Genomic DNA, 12,003 nt, shown 5'->3' with positions numbered 1-12,003 from the left:
CATGCTCATCTATGTTCATATCAGCATTATTCACAATAGCCAGAACCTGGAAACAACCTAGATACCCCTCAACTGAAGAATAGAATAAGAAAATATGGCACAAATACACAACGGAGTACTAGTCAACAGTAAAAAAAAAATATCATGAAATTTGCAAGCATATAGATGGAACTAGAAAATATCACCTTGAGTGAGGTAACCCAGACTCACAAAGACAAACATAGTATGTACTCACTCATGAATGGCTACTAGATGTGAGGGAAGGGGTGGCCAGACTGCAGCCCACAACTCCAGTGAGGGTAGCTAACAGGGAAAGACCCTAGGTGGGACACATGGATGACCCTGTGAAGGAGTAGTGGATGAGACCTACTTTCTCCTCTATCAGGTTCAGAAGTAACTGGATTTATGTTGAGGTCTTTGATTCACTTGGACTTAAGTTTTGTGCACGGTGACAGATATGGATCTATTTGCAGTCTTCTACATGTTCACATCCAGTTATGAAGAATGGATAAATAAAATGTGGTACATATACACAATAGAGTACTACTCAGCAGAGAAAAACAATGACATCATGAGGTTTGCAGGCAGATGGATTGAACTAGAAAAAATCATCCTGAGTGAGGTAACCCAGACTCAGAAAGACAAACATGGTATGTACTCACTCACAAGTGGATACTAGATGTAAAGCAAAGGATAACTAGACTGCAAATCACAACTCCAGGGAGGCTACCTAGTAAAGAGGACCTTAAGAAAGACACAGGGATTGTCAAATGACAGAGAAATGGATGAGATCTACATGATCAAACTGGATATGAGGGAGTGTAATAGAGGGCAAGGGTCAGGGGAAAAAGAGCTTAGGGGAGCAGAAGGTCCTTACTGGATCAGGAGCAGAGTGGGAGAACAAGGAAAACAATACAATGATAAATGAAGGCCCCCATGTAAACAGGAAGAAACAGAGTGCTAAAGACTTCCCCAGAAATCCACAAAGATACCTCCACTATAGACTACTGGCAATGGTCAAAAGAAATCACGAGCTTACCTACACTGGTCATCAGATGGCCAAACACCCTCACTGTCATGATAGAGCTCTTATCCAGTGACTGATGGAAGCAGATGCAGAGATCCATGGCTAGGACCCAGATGGAGCTCCAGGAGTCCAATCGGTGAGAGAAAGGAGGGATTATATGAGTGTGAGGTATTGCTATTATAATTGGAAAAATCACAGGGACAAATAGCCAAACTAGAGGAAACACATGAACTGTGAACCAATAGCTGAGGAGCCCCCATGAAACTGGAACAGGCCCTCTGGATAAGTGAGACAGTTGATTACCTTGAACTATTTACGAGGCCCCCAAGCGGTGGGACAGGGACCTGTCCTTGGTGCATGAACTGGCTTTTTGGAACCTAGGGCCTATGCTGTGACATTTTCCTAGCCTTGGTGTAGGGAGGAGGGGACTGGACCTGCCTCTACTGAATCTACCAGGCTGAACTGAATCCCCAGGGGAGATCTTGCCTTGGAGGTGGTGGGAATGAGGGTGCATTGGGGGGAATACTAGGGTTTAGGAGGAGGGAGAACAGGGGAAAGTATGACTGATAAGTAAAGTTAAATTAATAATAAAATTATATAAATACATGTAATAAAGATAAATGCAAAAAATAAAAAATATATACATTTTCTGCTGGAAATCAGAATACTTTCTCATTTTTAAGGCTCTACAGAGTCAGCATGTAAGTTCAAAGTTTGAAGAGGACAGAACTCACAGTTTAAAATGTGACATATAAGGTATTTAGTGGCTGATCTAATCAGTCAACATGATTGAATTGAGAAGTGTTTAGGACTTCACATAACACAAACCAAAATTCACTTATGATTTTTAATCTTGGTTCCCATTTTGACTTCCTATGGAAAGAACTAAAATCCTAAAATGGAGGACACATCTCTGAGATTTTCTGTATAAGTAGCAGAGTTAGATCCACTTCCATTCTGTATTTGGAGGTAGGAAGAGATAAACATATAATCTGGATCTCACGGCCTGAAGACACACACACACACACACCTTTAATCCATATCTTGATGCTAGAAGGCACACCCTAAATTCAGCCATACCCTCTGCTGTTGCTCTTTGCCTGCTCCAGTGAAAGAAACATTTTATCCCTGAATCCAGAATCAAAGAAACATGCCCTGATTCTGAAACCAGTGCCAAAGAAACACACTTTATCCCTAGATTCAAAGCTAGTGAAAAAATATATCCTGGCCTTAGAATTAGAGGCAAAAGGCTTAGAAAAGCCACTGAAAGTAACACAGTTTGACTCTGAAATCAGGGCCACCTCTGACCCTGAAACTATCCAATGACTGAACAGAAAACCCTCTCCTTGGAGAAACTCCACACCTAAGAAATCTTATATCAGCCAGACCTGGTGGTGCACGCCTTTAATCCCAGCACTCGGGAGGCAGAGGCAGGCGGATCTCTGTGAGTTTAAGGCCAGCCTGGTCTCCAAAGCGAGTTCCAGGAAAGGCGCAAAGCTACACAGAGAAACCCTGTCTCGAAAAACCAAAAAAAAAAAAAAATCTTAAATAAACCACCTCCCTGTTTAGTTGTCATCTGTTCTTTCTCATCCTGGCAGAGGCAGCCACTCCCTTGGATTTCTCCTTCCCAAATAAATTTCTTTCTCAAAAAATCTTGGGTGTGAAGATCTTCATTTGCTGGGGCAGAGAAGATGAACCTTGCTTAGATGATATGTAGAGGACTGAGCACAACAACTTGGCACAGACATTTCCTTAGGAGGCTGAGCTAGGTGGAGCAGAACAGAAGAACCTTGCTGATAGGTGTCTTAGGAGACTGGGCAACATAGAGCAGAAAAATAACAAGTTTTCACTGTTGCCAAAGGAGATTGTTACCTTTCTCTAGGGGTTTCCCCTTTAGCAGAGTGAAGCAAAAGAAGCAGCATCTTTGGTCATAGAAGAATTAGAGTTCTGCTGAGAAACCCTCTTAAGTGGGGACTGAGTAAAGCTCAGCTGTAGGAGCTCTCCAAGAGAAGAGCAGGATTGTTATAACTTGTGGGGAGACCATCCTTCACTACACACCAACTCAAGGTATAGCTAGAGCTGTCCTAGCAGCTCAAGGTATAGCCTGACTCCACAAGCATTCAGCACACCTTTCCCTATAGAGCTGAGGTGTCCCACGGTAGCTCCAGCCACCATAAATGTCTTAGTAACTCAAGGTATAGCCAGACTTCCCAACAGTTAGGATACTGACACCTTGCCACCCCCAGAATAGCAACACATGCTTACACACCTCATGTATGAACTTCTGGAGCATGTGAAATTTAAATAAAAGTGAACCCCCAAACAAAGGTCCAGCATAATTTTTAAAACAAGAGTTGAGTAAAGACCTAATCATTAAGGGGAATTTGTAAATGATGAATAAGAAAATGAAGAGGCCTTCAATTTTATTAGTAAACTGAGAGATAAAAATTAACAATTATCTATCACTATTATCTTTAAAAATCTGTCAGAGCCATGACTGTTGAGTCTGAGGAGAAACTGGGATCTTCATTTTCTGGTCTGGAAAATCTAAGTTGATAAAATTACTAAATAGACAGTCCCTCCAAACCTGAAGCATAACAGGATGCCATAGTTCCACAATTCCACTCCTAGGATAGTGCCACTAGAAATGAATAAAAAGTAAAGCAAGAGTCTGCCCAGTGTCTTCCATTGTCCTAGTGCTGAAGTAGAAGCAATCCAGGTTACTGTCAGCACTGCAGGGATGATGAAAAGGACTTTCCCATACAGCAGCCTGGGTGAATCTTACAGCTCCAGTTCAGAGAAGCATCTCAACATGCAAGAGTCCACTCATGCTCCATTCACAGGTAATTCAAACTGGACAAAGGCATTTAGAATGAGGTCAATGAAAACAGTGTTTGTCTTGAGGAGTGGAGGTTCACTAGGAGGGGCCCAAAGACCTCACCAAACAAGAACCACAACAACAACCATAATCAATCAATAAACAAAAAGACCCAAAAAGCAGGATAAGATGGCTGTAGTACCAAATTCTATCAGATTTCCAAAGCAGAATTAACATCAATACTCCTCATATTATTCCATAAAATACAAACAGAAGAAACAGTGGCTGATTCATTATATGGGACCACAGTTACCATGATACCCAAACCATACAAAACACCCCCAAAAAAGAGAACTACTGAACAATTTCCCTTATGCACATAGATGGAAATATACTAAAAAAAAAATCTTTGAAATGAATCCAAGAACACATCAACAATATGAATTGCCATGATCAAGTAGGCTTCATACCAGAAATACTTTTCAATAGAGGAAAATCAGTAAGTGTGATCCACCATACAAACTACCAGTAGAAAACCTCATGATCATCTCATTACAAATAGACAAAGCCTTTGACTAAATCCCACACCTCTTCTTGGTCAATGTTCTAGAGAGGTTAGGGATACAAGGCACATATCTAAACATAAAAAAGACAGTTTACAGCAAGACCGTACAAAGCATCAGCTTAAATGGAGAGAAATTCAAAGCAATTCCACTAAAAATAGTTGTGAGACAATGTTGTCTACTCTCTCCATGCCTATTCAATATAGTGCTTGAAGTCTTGACTCAGCAATAAGGAAACTGACTGAGTTCACAGGGGTACAAACTGGAAATGAAGAAGTCAAAATATTGGTATTTGCAGATGATATGAGAGTATACATAGGTGGCCCGAAAAATTCTATCACAGAACTCCTACAGCTGATAAACACCTTCAACAAAATAGCTGGATAAAGATTAACAACAAAAGAAATTCAGTAGCCCTTCTATAGAGAAATGAGAAGCAAACTGAAAATGAATCAGAGAAACACCCTTCACAATAGTCTCAAGTACTATAAAATTGGGCTAAATCTAACCAAGCAAGTAAAAGACTTGTATGATTAAAAATTTCAAGTCTTTGAAGAAAGAAATTGGCATAGATATTAGGAGATGGAAAGATCTCCCATGCTCATGAATCCGTAGGATTAACAGTAAAAATGGCCACCCTACAAAGAGCAATCTACAGATTCAGTGAATTCCCCATCAAAATTCTAACACAATTCTTCATATATATTGAAAGGACAATTCTGAGCTTCATAAGGAATTGAAAAAAAACAAAACAGGATAGCCAAAACAAACCTGAGCAATTAAAGAACTGCAGGAGGTTTCACCATTCTACATCTCAAGATATAGTACAAAGCTCTAGTAATAAAAACATCATGGAATTGACATAAAAACAAACGTGTTGAACAACAGAATCAAATTGACTATCCAGATGTAAACCTACACATGTACAGATAACTGATTTTTTTTTATAAATCCAAATATTCACTCTGGAAAACAAACAGCCTCTTCATCAAATGGGGCCAGTCAAACTGGATGACTGTATGTTGAAGAAGGCAAGTAGATCCATACCTATATCTTGCACAAAACACATCTCCCAATGGATCAAAGAACACAACATAAAACTAGATACACTGAACATGATAGTAGAGAATTTGGGGAATAGCTTTGAACTCATTGGCACAGGAGAAGACTTTCTGGACAGAACACTGAGAGTTTAGGCACCAGGATCAACAAGTAGTAAATGGGACCTCATGAAACTGAAAAGCTTCTACAAGGCAAAATAATCAGTCATTTGGAAAGAGCAGTAGCGTAAAAAATGGGAAAAGATTTTTACTAACACTACCTCTGATAGACGGTTAATATATATTATATATTATTATATTTCATATATTATATATGATACCTCGTGCCTGGCATGGTGGTGCATACCTTTAATCCAAATATTCCAGAGGCAGAGGCAGGTGGATTAAAGGACAGAGTGATCAACAAAATGAGTTCTAGGACCCCTTGGGTTTTTATACAGAGAAATCCTTTGTCAAAAATCTATCCCCCTAAAAATAACCCAAAACAAACAAACAAACAAAAAAATCCCAGGGAGTCTGATTTAAAAAAAAAACAGATTATCCAATTAAATAAGGGCTACAGATCTAAACCAAAATTTAGATGACTGAGAATCATTAAAGGAATGTTTAATATTCTTAGCCATCAGGGATATGCAAACCAAAACTAACTTGAAATTTGACCTCACATCTGTCAGAATGGCTAAATCAGTAACACAAGTGACAGTTCATGCTGGTAAGGTGTGTAGCTAAGGAAACAATCGTACAGGGGTGGTGGGAGTCCAAACTAGTGAAGCCACAGTGTAAATCAGTATGGTGTCTCCTCAGAAAGATCAATTTACCTCAATATCTGCCTACACAACTGTTGGGCAAATACTCTAAAATGCTTCTTTCTACCACAGGGACACTTGGTCAAGCATGTTCTTTGCTGCTCTAATCATAATATCCAGAATATAGGAAACAACCTAGATGTCCCTCAACAGAGAAATGGATAATGAAAATGAGGTATATTTACATAATGGAGTTTTACCCAGCTGTTAAAAAAGGACATCATGATATTTGTAGGCAAATGAGTGGAACTAGAAATATGCTGAGTGTCATAACCCATATCCAGAAAGATAATTATGGTATATGTAGTGGTTTGAATAGGCAGGGCCCTCATAAACTCATATATTTGAATACTTGGCATTAGGAAGTGTTACCACTTGACAGGGATTCGGAGATGGGGCCTTGTTGAAGAAAGTGTGGCCTTGTTGGAGAAAGTGTGTCACTGGGGATGGCCTTGGGGCTTTTAAATGCTCAAGCCAAGCAAGGTCTCTTTCTTTTCTTCTGTCTGCCTGCATTTGGATATGCAACTCTCAGCTACCTCTCTAGTACCATGTCTGCCTGCTTGCTGCCAAGCTTCCATGTTGATAATGGAATAAACCTCTAAAACTGACAGCCTCAATTAAATATTTTCTTTGATAAGAGTAGCTGTGGTCATAGTGTCTTTTCATAGCAATAGAACACTGACTAAGAGAGAAGTTGGTACCAGCAACTAGGGTATTTCTGTGACAGGCCTGACCATGCAGTCATTATTCCAACAATGAGGGATTATGTCAACATTTGCAAAGCTATTATTTACCCTTGTGATGATATTACAATGATGGCAGCTATGAAGACCATCAGGGAAGAGGTGTTTTTCTTAAGTTGTCAGTTGACTTGGTTTTCACAACATGGATAGCAGGTGAAGAGCTCATACATGGTGAGTGGAAAGGAGAGCCAGGAACCCCTGAGATGGCTCTCTTCTTTCCTGCATTTTATTCCATCCAGACACACAGTTCCTGGATGACTCCACAAACTTTAGTGGTGGTCTTTCACATGGCTCTCATATAATCCAACTTAGAATCAGTCTTCCAGATCCATCTAAGGGTGTGGTTTATAAATATCCTAAATCCTTCTAAAGTCAACCACTTAGATTGACCAGATTCAGCTTTTCATTAGCTCATATTCTTTATCCTCCACTGGTGGGTTCTATCCTTAAACTTAGAACTGCCATGCTCATTTTGCTGGTCTTTAAAGGTGAAAGATTTTGCTCATTTCCATGAAGTGCAGAATGTGATCAAAAGAAACCATAGAGAGAAGGGCTTTGAATGGATCCTCCTCTGTATTGTGATCAGCGATATGTTCCCTTCACCTCATATCTCCCCAGTTAGTCCTGTCTTAGAGAGACTCTCTAAGCCTAAAGCACACAGAAATAAATTCAGATTCAATCAGCTCAGCCATTCCCAGTCTGGCTCTTCTGTAAGTCTGGCTGCAACACTACATTCTGTCAATATGGGATAAATCATAATTGGTTTTGACTCCTTGATTATTTATTCATCTGATAGACTTTTGCAGATGACTAATTAGTAGCATTAGAACTCTTTCCCATAAGAGTTCAGAGTCACTGGAGTAGACATCCCTCCATCATATGTGTCATTTGAAGGTTTTTGTTGGTGATCACTTCAAGAAACATTGTTTGTAAGAAATGTGCTCTAAATTGTGAGTCCTGTGCTTCAATGAGCATGCTCCTAGAGGGCAGGTGTAACTTGTCACAGAGGAACTAAGAAACCTTGGACAGTAAGCTTAGGCTTTGCTCATAATGTCTCTCATTTATGGAGAGGCACAGGTGGAGCTTTTCTTTTTCCCGTTGGTAGGGTTTTCACAGGGCAAACTGATTTAGTTACAAAAATACTCAGATTCCCAACAGTAGGAGGTACATGTATTAAGCCTGGAATGGGATGGCCTCCTAGCTGACAGAGCCACTGTTCATTAAAGGAAAACAAAGCTGAGGGAAGCCCAATGAAACACACACACACAATCACACACTGTCTAGCACATATTCATACACCTGAACAGACAGGAGGAATCAGGTGAAGTATCAAACAAATACTAAACCATGGGGAATAGCCCCATGACACACCTCTCCTATATGTCCACACAGAAAATGCTTTAACAAGACATTCCTCCAGACTTGAGAGGCCAAATAACTTTCTAATATGTTTCCTTTTCGTGTGGAATTGTCAGAGTCCCCTGAAGTGTTTGCAGCAATTGATAAAGGCAAGCATGAATGCCTAGATTAAAATGAGCACACCCTGGAGGAGCCAACTCAGAAGGAGCCAATATCTGACAGTTCAGAGACTGCCACACACTCCTGCTGTTAGGACTCCCACAAACCCCCTGAGCTAAACAAGCACAGTATGTACACAAAGGACTTAGTACAGACACATGCAGGCTTTGTGATGGCCTCTTCAGTGTCTGTGAGCCCCTATGAACCCTGTTTAGTTGACTCTATGAATTCTGTACCCCTTATGTCTTTGATGCCTCCTACAACCCGGCTTTTCCCTCTTCCTTGAAGTTCACTGAGTTCTGATCAATGTTTGGCTATGAATCTCAGTATCTGCTCCCAACAGCTGTTGGAGAAATCCCAACTGATGTCCATTGGACTAGGCACCAATCTCTGAGTATAACAGAATTCATTAGGTATTGTCTCATTGATTGTGTGTATGTGTGTCAGTGAAGACACTGCACCAAATTATACTGCAGAGCACAGCTGGATGGAATAAAATGGCCATTTTCAAACAGAAACACCACTGGAACCCATAAGCTGATTTTACAATTTTTATTCATATGATATGACATTTTATTAGGGTATTTTAATTACTTGAGATGGATGTGCCCATGGAGACAAGAGGAGGACTGAAGAAAAGGTCCTCTGCAAGATCAACAATTGTTTTTGCCAACTGAGTCATCTCCCCTGTCCCAAACCCTGAGTTTGGAGAAAAACTTTGTTCATTATCTTTGCTTCTCTTGTAACCAAACATTCATGTTTGTTTTCTCCTTTCTGAGTCCTTGATCATATCTTCTGCTCTGTCCAATCCAGATAGGTTTCTCCAAAGACACCCTGTTGTAACGTTCTTGGTGCCAGCAGTTAAAATGAATTTCACATTCTAACTCCTTAGAAAAAAATCAAAGCAGTATAACAACTAGGTAGAGGATGTGTACATTGTACCATAGTGGAAGACTCCCCCTCCCTCAACCTGACATTGACTCCTTTACATCTGTATTAAGCTTCAGCCACCATGCTGTTATTCCCTAGTTTCACTGGAAATTTTCCACACATCCCATAGTCTACCCCTGTATCATTGGTAACACCATGACTGCTGCTTCTGGGAGACAAGTGTAGGACAAGGTTTACCAGGTCTTAGGATCGCTTCAAGCATTTGATAGGGTGCTCCAGGAAAGGGCAGTGAGCAGGCCTGGAACCATAAGCTTCAACCACTAAGTGGGGATATGAGCCCACCATTGTCTTCCAGTCTGAAGTCTCAGAAACCTCAGAAGCATGAGCTGTAATGAAATCCAGTGTCTGGGTTTTCAGCTGCCCTGAGCTGTGGAGGTCAGCCAGGAAGAGAGTGTGGGCAGCATTTTCTACAGAGAGGTCCCTGAAGAGGGCATCCTCACACATGACCTTCAAACGCTCCAGGCCATACTTGTCAGCAGCTGCCAGCAAGGCAGCTGCCATGCTGTCCAGGTCTGGTGCTGTTCCTGTGTAAATGAAGTTCATCATTGCCTTGAAGACTTGTGGCTCCAGGTCAGGGATCTCAATGCGATTCTTCCTGCTCTCCTCCATGTCATTTTGAAACATGGCTCTGAAAACTGGAGAGCGAACTGCTAAGATGGCCTTGTGAGCCCAGAATTCCTGGCCAGCTACCACTAGGCAACAGTCTGTGAACTGGGAATTCTTCCACAGCTCTCCTACTTCATCTGCCAGTGTGCATCTGGGAACCAGAATTCCCGGCTTCTTGTTCTGCTCAGAAAGGCTCAAGGAGACCTGGGCCACGCTCACCTTGCAGACAAGGGTGAGCTGGTCATCTGGGAGAAGCCAAAATGCATGGGACAAGAGAAAATCTCGAAGAACAAACTTTTTGTAACCCCAGTCCTGGCCTGGAACGAATCTAAAAGCTCTTGGGCTCTTTTTGACACTCGTTTTCTCTCCTTCATTGCTTATGATCCAGAACTGGAACTTTGCCCAAACAGGACTCTTTAGAGAACTGAGCAACACTAGGTAAACTGACAGGTAATCTGCACTTTCTTCATCGACTCCATTCGGGTGTACTCTCAAACACCATTTGTCATTGGCTCCTATTGAGAAAGTGGGGCTTCTAATGCTTTGCCGCATTTCCTCAGCAACAAAGGGGAAGTTGCTGATGGTCCACCTGTAGGAGAAATCCTGAATGCTGATTTGTGTGTGGTCCCATCTCTGGGCGATCTCATCTCCTGCCATTTCTCCTGCAGGTAGTTTGAAGTTTCAACTGGATTGAAATTGAAGAACTAGCAATTGTTTTCTCTTCACCCTGAGAGACGCAATAACAGACAGGATTTTGGTTTTTAGTTTTTGTTTCTCATCTCTTTCCTCTTCTACGAGGCAGAAAACTTGGGTCTCTGATATTTTCTATCCAGATTTCAATACTAATTTTAGAGGACACAATCTAGGCTACTTGATAACCTTTACATCACTCCATTATTTTATAGATTGAATCTTAGGTCAATAGGTGACTTGTTTTGACAATTATACACAACTTTTGGATAGTTTTGATCATTAATTCTGGTAATTCATATATAAAATGTTGCAAGAGGGTTCTCTAGAGGAACAGAATATATGCAAAGTATATATATATATATATATATATATATATATATATATATATATATATATATATATATATATAAACAATTGGGATTTGTTAGAATGATTTTGGGATGCAGTCCTGCTAATCCCAAATTGCCTTTAAAGGGAAAGACTAAGATTCCAGTACTTACTCAGCCCAGGACTTTGGATGTGTCTGCTGGACTTCACTATATGCTGGTGTTCCAAATATTCTCTATTGCCAGGGATGGGATGGACTTGCAGCAAGGTGATGGCAAGCAGTCAAATAGTAAGAGCTTCTGGGTTCCATGTCCTTTTATATGCTTCCAGCAGAGGGTGTGGCCAAATTTAGGGTGTGTCTTCCAACCTCAAGATCTGGATTAAAGGTGTGTGTTTTCAGGCCCTGAGATCCGGATTAGATGGTTCTTTCTTTTTACTTCCAAAGTCTGTCCTTGAAATGGATCTACCCACATCAAATGAAACAAAACACTTCTCACTATTATGACCTCCACTTTAGGGTTTTAGTTAATTCCATATCTTTTAAGTTGGGAACCAACAAAAACTACCACAAGGGTATTTTGCATATTTTGGTTCACCTTAAATAAAATAGGGTAGGCATCCATTCCTATATAGCTGTTACTTCCTCTTCTCTCAGTTTTACACAAATTTTTCCCACTATCATGAACAGGAAAGAGGTGGTTCCTTACCCTGTCAGGGGTCTCAGTTTTCACAACATGGAGGTCGGGGTGGAAGAATTCATATATGGTGGTCAAGAAGCAGAGCCAGGCAGCAACTCTGAAAGTGGCAGTCTTCTTTCATCCAGACTCACATTCCCTGGGATGGCTCCACACACTTTCATTGGTGATCTTGCCCCTCCCCCTCAGATAATC

General features: G+C 40.8%; 1 pseudogene; it reads right to left on the bottom strand.

The window, feature by feature from the left end:
* Positions 1 to 9,670: 9,670 nt before the first annotated feature.
* Positions 9,671 to 10,750, bottom strand: LOC143273751 (speckle-type POZ protein pseudogene; annotated as a pseudogene).
* Between the last annotated feature and the right edge of the window lie 1,253 nt (positions 10,751 to 12,003).

This window comes from Peromyscus maniculatus, chromosome 6 (genome assembly GCF_049852395.1).
Source record: "Peromyscus maniculatus bairdii isolate BWxNUB_F1_BW_parent chromosome 6, HU_Pman_BW_mat_3.1, whole genome shotgun sequence".
Taxonomy (NCBI): Eukaryota; Metazoa; Chordata; class Mammalia; order Rodentia; family Cricetidae; genus Peromyscus; species Peromyscus maniculatus.
The sequence above is the reverse complement of the archived record's forward strand: the minus strand, read 5'-3'. Positions and strand labels throughout refer to the sequence as shown.